Source organism: Cyclopterus lumpus, chromosome 7, assembly GCF_009769545.1.
Source record: "Cyclopterus lumpus isolate fCycLum1 chromosome 7, fCycLum1.pri, whole genome shotgun sequence".
Taxonomy (NCBI): Eukaryota; Metazoa; Chordata; class Actinopteri; order Perciformes; family Cyclopteridae; genus Cyclopterus; species Cyclopterus lumpus.
In genome coordinates, this window is record NC_046972.1 from 10,606,853 (window position 1) to 10,617,200 (window position 10,348).

Genomic DNA, 10,348 nt, shown 5'->3' on the forward strand with positions numbered 1-10,348 from the left:
TATACATTACTAACTCTACTTCTTCACCGGAGTCTTTGTGCCTTCTCGCCTCATAGGGTCATTGGACCTGGCTGTGTCTGAAGCTGGTCCTGGGTACTGACTCCTTGCCCCTGCTTCCTGCATCCAGCCTCTGGCCTGGACCTGGCCTCCTTCCCAATGGCCCTGCCTGCGTCTCTGTGCCTCCAGCCTCAAAGGCCTGACCTCGTTGGTCTGGCCTCCTTCGCGATGCCTCCTGCCTGGTGGGCCTGCCTCCTGCCTCCATGGCCCAGCCTCCTGCCAGGGATCCTCCTTCCCCCTTTTTTACAATTTATAAAGATATGCTCAGGCAGTCTCCATGTTTTTTTACTTTTGAAGTTAAGACACCATCTATTTCAGTATAGCCATGTTACAAATAACATAAATCTCCCCCAAAATGTAAATAGTGATAAACACAAGGAATATTTATCAATATTTATTTATGACCGAAGAGCTCTGTGCGAAGGCAGATTATTGGAGTATTCAAGGGCAAGCAGTGAACTGAGTTCCCATCATAGATCTAACTGGACAAGGATGGCTGCTGACTCCTCCCTGAGAATGGCTGTGACTTCCCGTTGGCCTAAACTCTACCATAAAACTAACATCTTTGGCAAAAATAACACAAGACTTAATGAAATATTTTGTTGTAGACACTTCGAGCACTTACACTTAAGACATTTATATTTGTATGACTTTATTGTTAAAATAGATAATAAGAAAGTTTGAACCACATACACTAGGTTTACAGATTCTGATAGCTGAAGCCACAGGGGTGGACAAGGTACCGGGCCTCATAGGCGAAAGCTATTCGTTAAACATCATTACATGTGAAGCAAACTCTGACAAAGGCTCACAAAACATTACCAAGAAAACAACAATTTCTGAAATTAAAATGTAACGAAGAAAAAAAGATTTAGATTAACTCAACTAAGTGAGTAGGGTCAACTAAAAACACAATTTGGGTAATTCTAACGTAAGAGTAACTGATGGTGGATAAAAAATGCTACTATTACAGCACTAAAGGCAGCTGGGGCTTTTATGTACTGGAAACTGACAAATGTTCTGTTTGCCCTTAATCTGTGACATCACTACGATGGCTCAGAGCCAATGGCATTTGAGGACACTCATCAGATTGGTAGGTCTAAATTACTCTTGGAACAGGAGACATACTGTAGTAGTGTACCTTGCATCACCCTGAGTGGCACTGGGGTACCCCTGTGAAAGTGTTAGGGTCGTGCTTCATTAGCATTTCTGGAACATCATGAATGAAAGTGTTTGTTCCGGTCTGGGCGTCCAATTGAAAAGGTCCATTAAAGAGTGTGTTAGGGGTTCCGCTGTGTTTAGTCGGAAGTTTTTAGGGAGCTGGTGTACAGAGGAAGGTGCTAGAGCAGAGAAGAAATACTCAGAAGGCCTCGATCGATCTGTATGCAGATAATGCACTGTTTTTAATCTTTCAGCGTGTGAGCAGGTGAGCCACATAAGTGACAACATAAATTAGGTTAATAAATGTTTCAATATAGATGTTGAATTTGTTGGCAGGTTGTGATACAACTCATGGAGGCTGGTCTAACATTCAGAGCTAAGTATCAACTGAAGCCTATTTACTGTAATTCAGAGATTGCAACATCCCCCGTGGCAACTCTGCTGACTCCTTGCTGTCGGTCGCGAAGCGACAAAGACTGTTTTCAATGTATGTACTACTTTACAGCCACTCTCCATGCACCTCTCTGAAGTGCCAGAGATGTCCACGAGTTGGTGTCAATTTCCCTTTTCTTAAGGTTTCTCTTGATCGTGTCTTTATAGCGGAGCCGAGGGCGGCCACGATGTCTCTTGCCAGATGGTAGCTGCGAGAAGAGAATCTGCTTCGGCAGGCGATCAGTTGGCATTCTCAGAAGGTGTCCTGTCCAGTGGAGATTCTTTCTGATGAGGAGGTCTTCCATAGAAGGGAGTCCGGTCCTCTTGAGAATCTCTGTGTTAGTCACCTTGTCCTGCCATTTGATTTTCAAAATTGACCGCAAATGTCTCATCATAAAAGCGTGTAGCTTCTTCTCTTGGCTCCTGTACACTGTCCATGTCTCAGCCCCGTACAGCAGGGTGTAAATTATAATTCAGAGATTGCAACATCCCCCGTGGCAACTCTGCTGACTAACAATTAATAAATACCTCATATTCTCACACAAAAGGTACTGCCAGGAGTAAGAAGGGCATTCAGAGAACACCTGCGGCACAAAGTCCTTTGACTACCAGGTGTGCGAAACCGTCACACCTGATGACTATTTTATAAAAGTAAGAGCCCACTTGTGATATATTGTGATTATCTCAGATATCCGCTTTGCGTCAAGCCAAACAATGCCCTTTAGCAGTGATAAAAAACAACATCCTGTCGTGAGCTGCTGCTTTAGTAGATCATGGTTAAGTTACTAAGAAGGACACATAAGTATGTTGCTGTTGGCACCTGTGGTTTACCGTAAACACAGATTAATGATGGTGTTCAACTATTTTGCCAGGATTAACTTCACAATGTTCTCAAATACAATTTAAACAGACCCCTACAAACCAATCACAAAGTATTTCTGGATTTCTGCAGATTCCTTTCACCAAAAAAGTCTGAAATTCAAGAAACATAAAAAAAATGTTTATCTGAGGGACTTTTTTAATGAGGGAGATTTCATAAAAGCAAGGAGGTGCATGCTGATTTGCCTGAACTTCTGTGAGACATAATGCAGGATGATGCAGAGTCATAGCAACACCTGCTTTCAAGGTGGAACTGCATACAAGAGTCTTGTGTCAGATTACTATGAGCAAGGTTATGACCCAGCGCATGGATGAAAGTAAGAGAACGAGAGAAAGACAATAACAGACAGAAAACGAGAGGGAGGAGGCCGAGTTTTGGGGGTGATATCTATGGCACAGGGGAGACCAATCCATGGGAATTCGTCTCATTAGCATATGAATCAAATTCCGCAGCGGGAAAAGACAGACATTCAGTTCAGAGCCTGTTGTTAGGAACACCAGCAGCGGATGGGCAAAATCATTGGGGTGAGGGCAAGGGTCAAAGTTAATTCTCCCATGGTGCGCTCCAAAAGTAGAACGTAGGATTTCAGGGGCCGAGGGAAAATATGATAAGATAAAACATATTATCATGGCTCACTGTTAGAATTCAAGAATGCTCACCTTAAGGGTGAAACTGAGCTTAACAAGGGCTGCTGGTTCTAATGATTATTTTAAAAACGCTTCTAAGATAATATTTTTCAACGTATGTGCTAATTAAATGCATCACTACATGTTCTGCTTTTAGTGTTAAAATTATACGAGTCAAAAAAGGCAAACAGCCTCTAAACTGAGAAGATGGTATCCTTTTCTTTGTAATACATGATAAGAGACTAAATATATATTTTGTAATTGTTTATTGGTAGGACATTTACTTAGAGCATTTCTGTCATTATTAGGCTTTCACTTGGATACTGATGAATACTCCTTTCAGAACTGTTCACTTTATAAGTTACTAAAAACCAAGAAATATACTGGAAATCGTACACAAAAAAAAAAAAAAAACATCAGTGATGGCTCATGTCGATCATCCCAGCCTTAAAGCAGCAGAACATGTATGAACATGAAACTGGTGCGTCATAGCCAAATTCTTTACTCCTGTTAAACACGGAAGACCTCTTATTGTTATGTTTCCACACACGTGTGCCTGCTGTCAAGTCAGAACTAGTGAGATTGTGAGATTGTCTAGATTCTGAACAAGCCTATCTAAAGTTTCTCTCTCTCTACAGGTTGCAGGACCAAAACAAAGCAAAGTTTGCAGAGATCCACTCAGAAGTCGGCAGGAGGTGACCACACACAGAGAGGATGTTTACTTCATAGTCTGGCAACTGGGACGGCGCAGTCACTGCCAACCAGAAAATGTGCCGTGTGTGTCACAACTTTCTTTCTGTATTTCCATCTCAAAGAGAGCGTTGGTCTTGAAAGGGGGATCTTAACAGCGAGGGCACTGTTCAAAAGCAGGAGTCCATATGAATGCTGTGAAGAGCATTTCAAGTGCCAGCAAACCATGTTCCTCACTCACTAGGAGGAATGCAGCCTATTGTCAATTGAACTTGTATAAAAGCTCCAGAAAGTGCAGCACGGGGGATAGAGGGAGGCTGAGGACACCATACGTGACCGCCCTCGAAGCCGGATCATCCTGCTTCTGTTGCTCCAATTCAGACAGGGTGCAAAGTTATTTGTGCCCCCTGTGTGAGGCGTTGATTTCACCAAACAGTTGTCGGCTGGAGCGGTCATGACCTTTGAACCTGGGTTGTTAGGAACTGCAAGAGCTGCGAGGCAGAAAGCCAGACACCATGGAAACAGGACTGCCAGTATCTATGCTGGAAATATTTACTGGGAATTTGGAAGACTTTTCCATGCGATACAAGCGTAATCCCTTTGGCGGGTGAAAGTTTGATGCTAACAAATCTGTCAACAAATGAAAAGGTCGACCTGAAGGACAGTCTGAAGACACAATCAGTTTCTGACAGTGACCCCTCTATTTTAAACCACGGTGTTAATGGCGGTGAGTTCCTGTGTCAGCGACTCCTCTAAATATTTCACAAGCATTCCGAATGTGTGCTGGCCGTCGGAGGAGGAGAGCGATAAATCCCCTCACCAAATACACTCAGCAGTGCTCCCGACCCGTTTAGTTTCTCTATCATGGTCGTCTTCTGATCGAGCCAACACAGCATCATTAAACTATCCAGCGAGGAGTGCGGAAGGGATTCCAATGCCAATGCATGTCCTTTTATGGCACAGAAGCAGGGAGTAACTACACAAACTAATACTCACAGCAGGAAAGGCCTTGGGAACGTTAAAATCTCCCTTTAGATACTTTTTGGGGTTTTGTATTGGGAGCTGGTTGACGACTGATGGCACTGCGGTCCAGAAGACTGGACATAATATGAAAATATGAATATAATCAATTAAACATTCAAAGATCCAGCATGACAGTGTGTTCTCAAGTACACACACAGCCTAATAAATGTATTCATGTGCAGTATTCTGAGATGATCTTCTTAAACAGTTAATCCACTGGAACGCTTTCTCCCAGGCTATTGATATGTAAAATGTGTGATTATGTGTTTCTCTAAAAAAGCAAACACAATCACTTTTTTTTCTCCTTCTTCTAATTAATTCTTTGCTGCGTATATATTAGATATTTTTCAGACTTTGACACCTACTTTAAAGCAGCCTCTGCATTTAGTTTCCCACAGACAATTTAGTTGAATTGATTATAGACATGATGAATGATTGAAATGAAAGAAATTGCAGAGTCGCATTCAGAATATGTTCATTTACACTTAGATGTTGTTCCTACTGCAATTATAGAGCTTTGCCCATTGAACAATGTTGTATCTTATGGCTGTTTAACAACATTCACATTTTGCAGTGGGGAGAAGCTTTGAATTGCTTTATACTAAATGATTGTTGTGTGTTTGCCTCCCTTCCTATACTTTCCAATTAAGGAAGCCCCCAACTGTGTCTCCCTCGTCAATAAAGTTCCAACACAGAGATCAATTCCTCGTGGCACACTGTTATCACATCACAGCAACTAACCATCTGAAATCCCTCTGGAAGTTATTTGCGACGGTTTATTGTAGATTAGATTATTTGGTTATGTGATATTCCACCATGCGGCGGCTGCATGTTGATAGCACATGAATATAAGTGATTGGCGTGGAGTTTTTACTCTCCCCAGCGCGTCACTGATTAAGTGGCTGAGAAGCTCGCCCCCTGCCTGGTGAGGCTCTTACGTTGCACTAGCTGCTCCTAATGGATAACAATGAGCTGCTCACATGCTGAAAGCAGCTAAATATACTCTGTTCTGTCACGACACATTGGGCTGCGTCTCAAATCAATTCAATGCATTATACAATAACAGAATGTTTTATAAATATGCTACATATGAATTAATCACACAGTAATAATACGTTTTGGAAGAGTTTTTGTCAGTTAGGCTCTTCTGTGAAACCAGGGTTTTACAGTCCAACTGCAGCACTGAATAGCACTCTTCTGACAGGCTGAAATTATACAATTACAGATGTTGCTGACAGGCAATTATCTCTCCCTTTTTTTCTGGAAGTCAGAGTAGAGAGGTGGAGACAGCATGCCTGGCATGTGGCAACACATGTTGGACATACCAGGGTGACTGTGTGTACAACCTCTGGAAAAGCAGTAGGAGGTGATTTACAGCGTGGGACACTTTTACAATGATGTCCTCTCATTGTTGCCCCCGGTGAGCCATTTGCCTTGGGAAGTTTTGATTTCCATTTCACGGTGTCAAAGCATTATGACATTTCCAGCGCGAATCCCCTGTCAGTTTGCATTCAATTGCTTGCTTCGTAAGAAGTGCACTCAGACAAACCACTCACCATCTGACATTTAGAATTTATCATCCTCTCTCTGCCTCGAAACCGGAAAATGCCGGTGAGCCATGGATTTGGAAGGTTCAATTTATATTTGAAGAGAACCCTTTAGTCAAAAAGAACGAGCATGATACAGGGTTTCTTAGAGAGAGAGAAAAAAGCTTTAAATATTCACACTGCACAACGCAGAGGCAGAAATGTGTGTTTAACCGTTTGATCCAACTAGCTGAAATGATCAAACAAATTGAAATGTACAACTTTTTTGCAAAAATGCCACGTTTACTCGTTCCTGTTTATCAAATGTGAGGATTTTACTCGTGTTTTTCTAAAAGATTATTGTATATCTTTGGAATATTGTACATTTGAATACATGTATTTACATTTAGAGGAACTGTGAGGGGTATTTTTCACTGTTTTCTGTGATTGCATACAGGGTTACAAATAACTATCATTTCCATTATTGGTTTATCTGCTTTTCCTGATCAATCGGTCAATAAACTTTTATAAAATAGTGAAACAATTCTGGAGATGTCTTGTTTTTATTTTTTAACTATACTTGCTGTTACTGCTGCAGTGACATGACAATTTCCCTCCGGGAATGAAAGTATCCATCACTCCAACTGAAACCATTAAACATCTTATTACCTTTCTGTCAATTAACTACTCAATTAATCAGCTAACCGTTTAATCACTAGTGCTTAGCCTGCTCATCAATATTGATTTGTATACAGCTTAATATAAATGAAAAACTGCAGCAATGCTGCTATGATACATACACTTAGTATGTTAAAAAGCTAAAGTTTAAAGTTTAAGGTGCAGCTGAGGCTGATGGGAATTAAGTTATTAGTTGTAAAAGGTATCCTCTCATGAAGTGGAGAATGTGTGTGTGTTTGTGGCACTACGTGACTGACCCCCCCCTCCCCCTCCCTGAGCCAGGGTCACCTAAGACTACATGACCCTGCACGTGAGAAGGGGAGAGAATGTGAGTGCGATCACACCGCGCCTGAATTAACACATATCTGAATGATTCTCAAAGTTTGAATTAAAAGCTGACCCGTTTCTCATGCAACAACTGGTTGTACTGTAAATTCATTTATTGAAAGCTCGGCCCCGAACATCACCACGGGGAGCAAGGAACCCAGGATTCCCCAATTACCACATTTCAGTCAAGTTGGGTCGCACAAAGAGAGAGAGACTTGACCCATGCCGCGATGACAAAGCTGCCGAGGCTTGAATGGGCCGGCTTCACAGGGCCGAGCGTGGCCAATGCTGTGGGGCGACTCACCCGCCGCCGCCACTCCTCTTCACTCTCTAAGTGGCCAGACAGAGGAACACAGAGATGGGCTCTCACTGTGAACCGATCTGCATTCAGAAGGGAGTCCTACTTTTGAAAGCGGCAGAAGGCAAGTGAGTTTAACATGTTGATGCACTGCAAAGTCACCAATGTTTAGGTCCATTTTTTAACACTCAAAAATGCTGATTAACACTAATTCAATCTGCTGTAGGAAATGAAGAGCCAACATCTCAGCTGCAATCAGCACAACCTGCTACCAGAGTAAAGAGTGGTACAAACTCTAATGTTTCTGATTTTCAGAGCCCTTTTCAAACCCTGGGTCACAAAATCCAATAAGCTTTGACTGAGGAGTGAAAATGTGAATCATTTTGTATAACTTTGAAGATCATTTTGGTTGGGAAGCAGCTAGAATATTTACATTATGGTGAGTGCCGAACACATGAGAAAAGATCACGGTTTATTATGAAGCAGTGCTGTGATATGATATAAATGTTAACGTGAGAATGCATTGCACAGTTACAACAGGTACTAATGCCAGAATGGACTATAATCATTTGAATAACGTTGTCCATCAAAAGGCCTCATCTCCAGAGGGAGGGAGAAGCACACAGTAAAAACACTGAATCTCCAGAACAGACCAAAGATTAAAAAAAAGAAATCATAACTAGTTCTGTGTTTGTTTCCCCCCATTCACTGCAGATCTTATACTGTGGCTCCAAAAGCCTGCATCGGTACTGATTCGTTTTGGATTTGTTTAGTCTCGGAGCTCCACAGGGAGCAGACAGCTCGCAGGTAAAGTCTTTACCTGAAACTGCCCCTAATTCACTTTCATAAACAAGAGTTTCAGCGTGATGGGTTTATGGAGTGCGTCGGCTTTTATAGCACTGACTTTATTCTAACGTTATTCCAACGTATGCGTCTGTCTTTTTACGTCACACACCTGGAGAAAAACACCAGTAAATTGCCTGGAAGTGAATTTAGTGTCGCAGCTTACCTCAACTGAAGTGACGACAGCGAGAATCCTCTTGGTTTCTCGTTTTCAGGTCCCTCATGAGCAGCTCGTCGTGTCCAAGTGATGACAACTTTTAGTCCGCGACACGACAAACATCACAGCTCCCTTTGCGATACGTTGAGAGATCAGCGATGAAGCTCCGCGTCTGTGACGGACGGCCCAAACGGCTCCGTCAGCAACTCCGACTCAAGTCTCCTCAAGGTCGGGTCTCTCTTTTAAAAGCGACAGAGGTCAAAGGACACCGAGTGCTTTGAGTAAAATATGTGCGTGTGTAAAACGTGGGGAATATTTTCTTGCGCGTGTATGCGCGCGCGCGCGTCACACGTCAATCAAGGGGAAGGCGTGAGAGCGGCGTCGCCACGCCCCCCACCCCACAATTCACAGAGTACACTACCTGAGCACAGCGCTACTTCTGATAGGCTATGAAGGAAACACGTGGTCAGCCTCCTCATGGAAGTCACTCAGATGTGTTATTAGTGAGTTAAAAGGTCAATCACTGCTCATTCATGCACGACAATTGCCATTTTCGAAGAACTAAAGAGGACGAATGTCCGCTCAGTGGTCTTTCCTTCTCTCTCCGCTGTCTGCACAAATGAAAAGGTGATACAGCTGGAGTATAACAGTGGCAGTGTACAATGTGTATGCACTCTTTGAAAGAGTTGGTGCCAGTGTTTGTACAAAGCAACACACCCATCACTTAACGCTCCATCTGCATCAGTCACATCAGCTGCACGAGTGGCCGAACACAATCGACACCCACCAAGAAGGAAAATGTGTTGTGTATTTTACAGTCAGTTGAAACATTCAGGCTTGATCACGTGTCTGAAGGAGTGTGAAGTGCAGGATTGTGGAGAGAGAGCATACCTGGAGATAGACACAGACGTACACATGTTGCCTGAACACGTGGAACGAGCAACATATTGTTCAGATGCTCATAGCTATAAATAGAAAACTCTAGAAAAATATTCTATTCACATGGTGATTGTACACATCCATACCATTTGAGCACAACAACAGCTTTCATTAAGTAATGTAAGCTAGGACCAGTCTCAAAATCTGAATATTAATATTAACTGAATTATGTTCTGTTCATTCACTGAATCACTCTTGGACTGTTGGTATATTAACTTGGGTTGTAGTACATTTTCTGCCATTTTATAGATGATTTATTGATAACTGCAAGATCAATCAGGAATGTAGAAAAGTACTTCCGGTAATGCAAGCCTATCTCTGGCCTTTATTTAACTAATATCAGAAAATGTTAAGTCAGAAGGCACTAAAAGGAGAATTCCTAATCTTGTTTACACAAGTTAACTTCGCTGATACCGAACAATATCTACAGTATATCAGCTTATTTTGTATAACAGTATACCGGTAATAAGTACATAGCTCTGTTGTTAGACAAACTCAAGACCTCAAATATGTATTTCAGTGGCAATGACACGCATTACACCTATAATTCAGATTTAACTTCACTTTATTCACCAGACACAATATATTAACCTTATTTTAGTCATTGATACTGAAAACACTTAGACGAAGCATTTCATTCTAAGCGCAGTACGTCTTTGTTGATACTCACTGTGTCATTAGAGGATCAAATCACAGAGTGAGGGACTCCTG

The 10,348-nt window shown here is 42.1% G+C and overlaps 1 protein-coding gene across 8 annotated transcripts in view; it reads right to left on the reverse strand.

The window, feature by feature from the left end:
• LOC117733509 (neural cell adhesion molecule L1-like protein) overlaps nt 1-9,001 on the reverse strand; it is a 49,442-nt gene extending 40,441 nt beyond the window's left edge. For all 8 annotated transcript variants that reach the window (XM_034537221.1, XM_034537227.1, XM_034537225.1 and 5 more), the window contains exon 1: nt 8,708-9,001. The gene's annotated coding sequence lies outside the window, so the exon portion shown is untranslated. The remainder of the gene's footprint in view (nt 1-8,707) is intronic.
• Between the last annotated feature and the right edge of the window lie 1,347 nt (nt 9,002-10,348).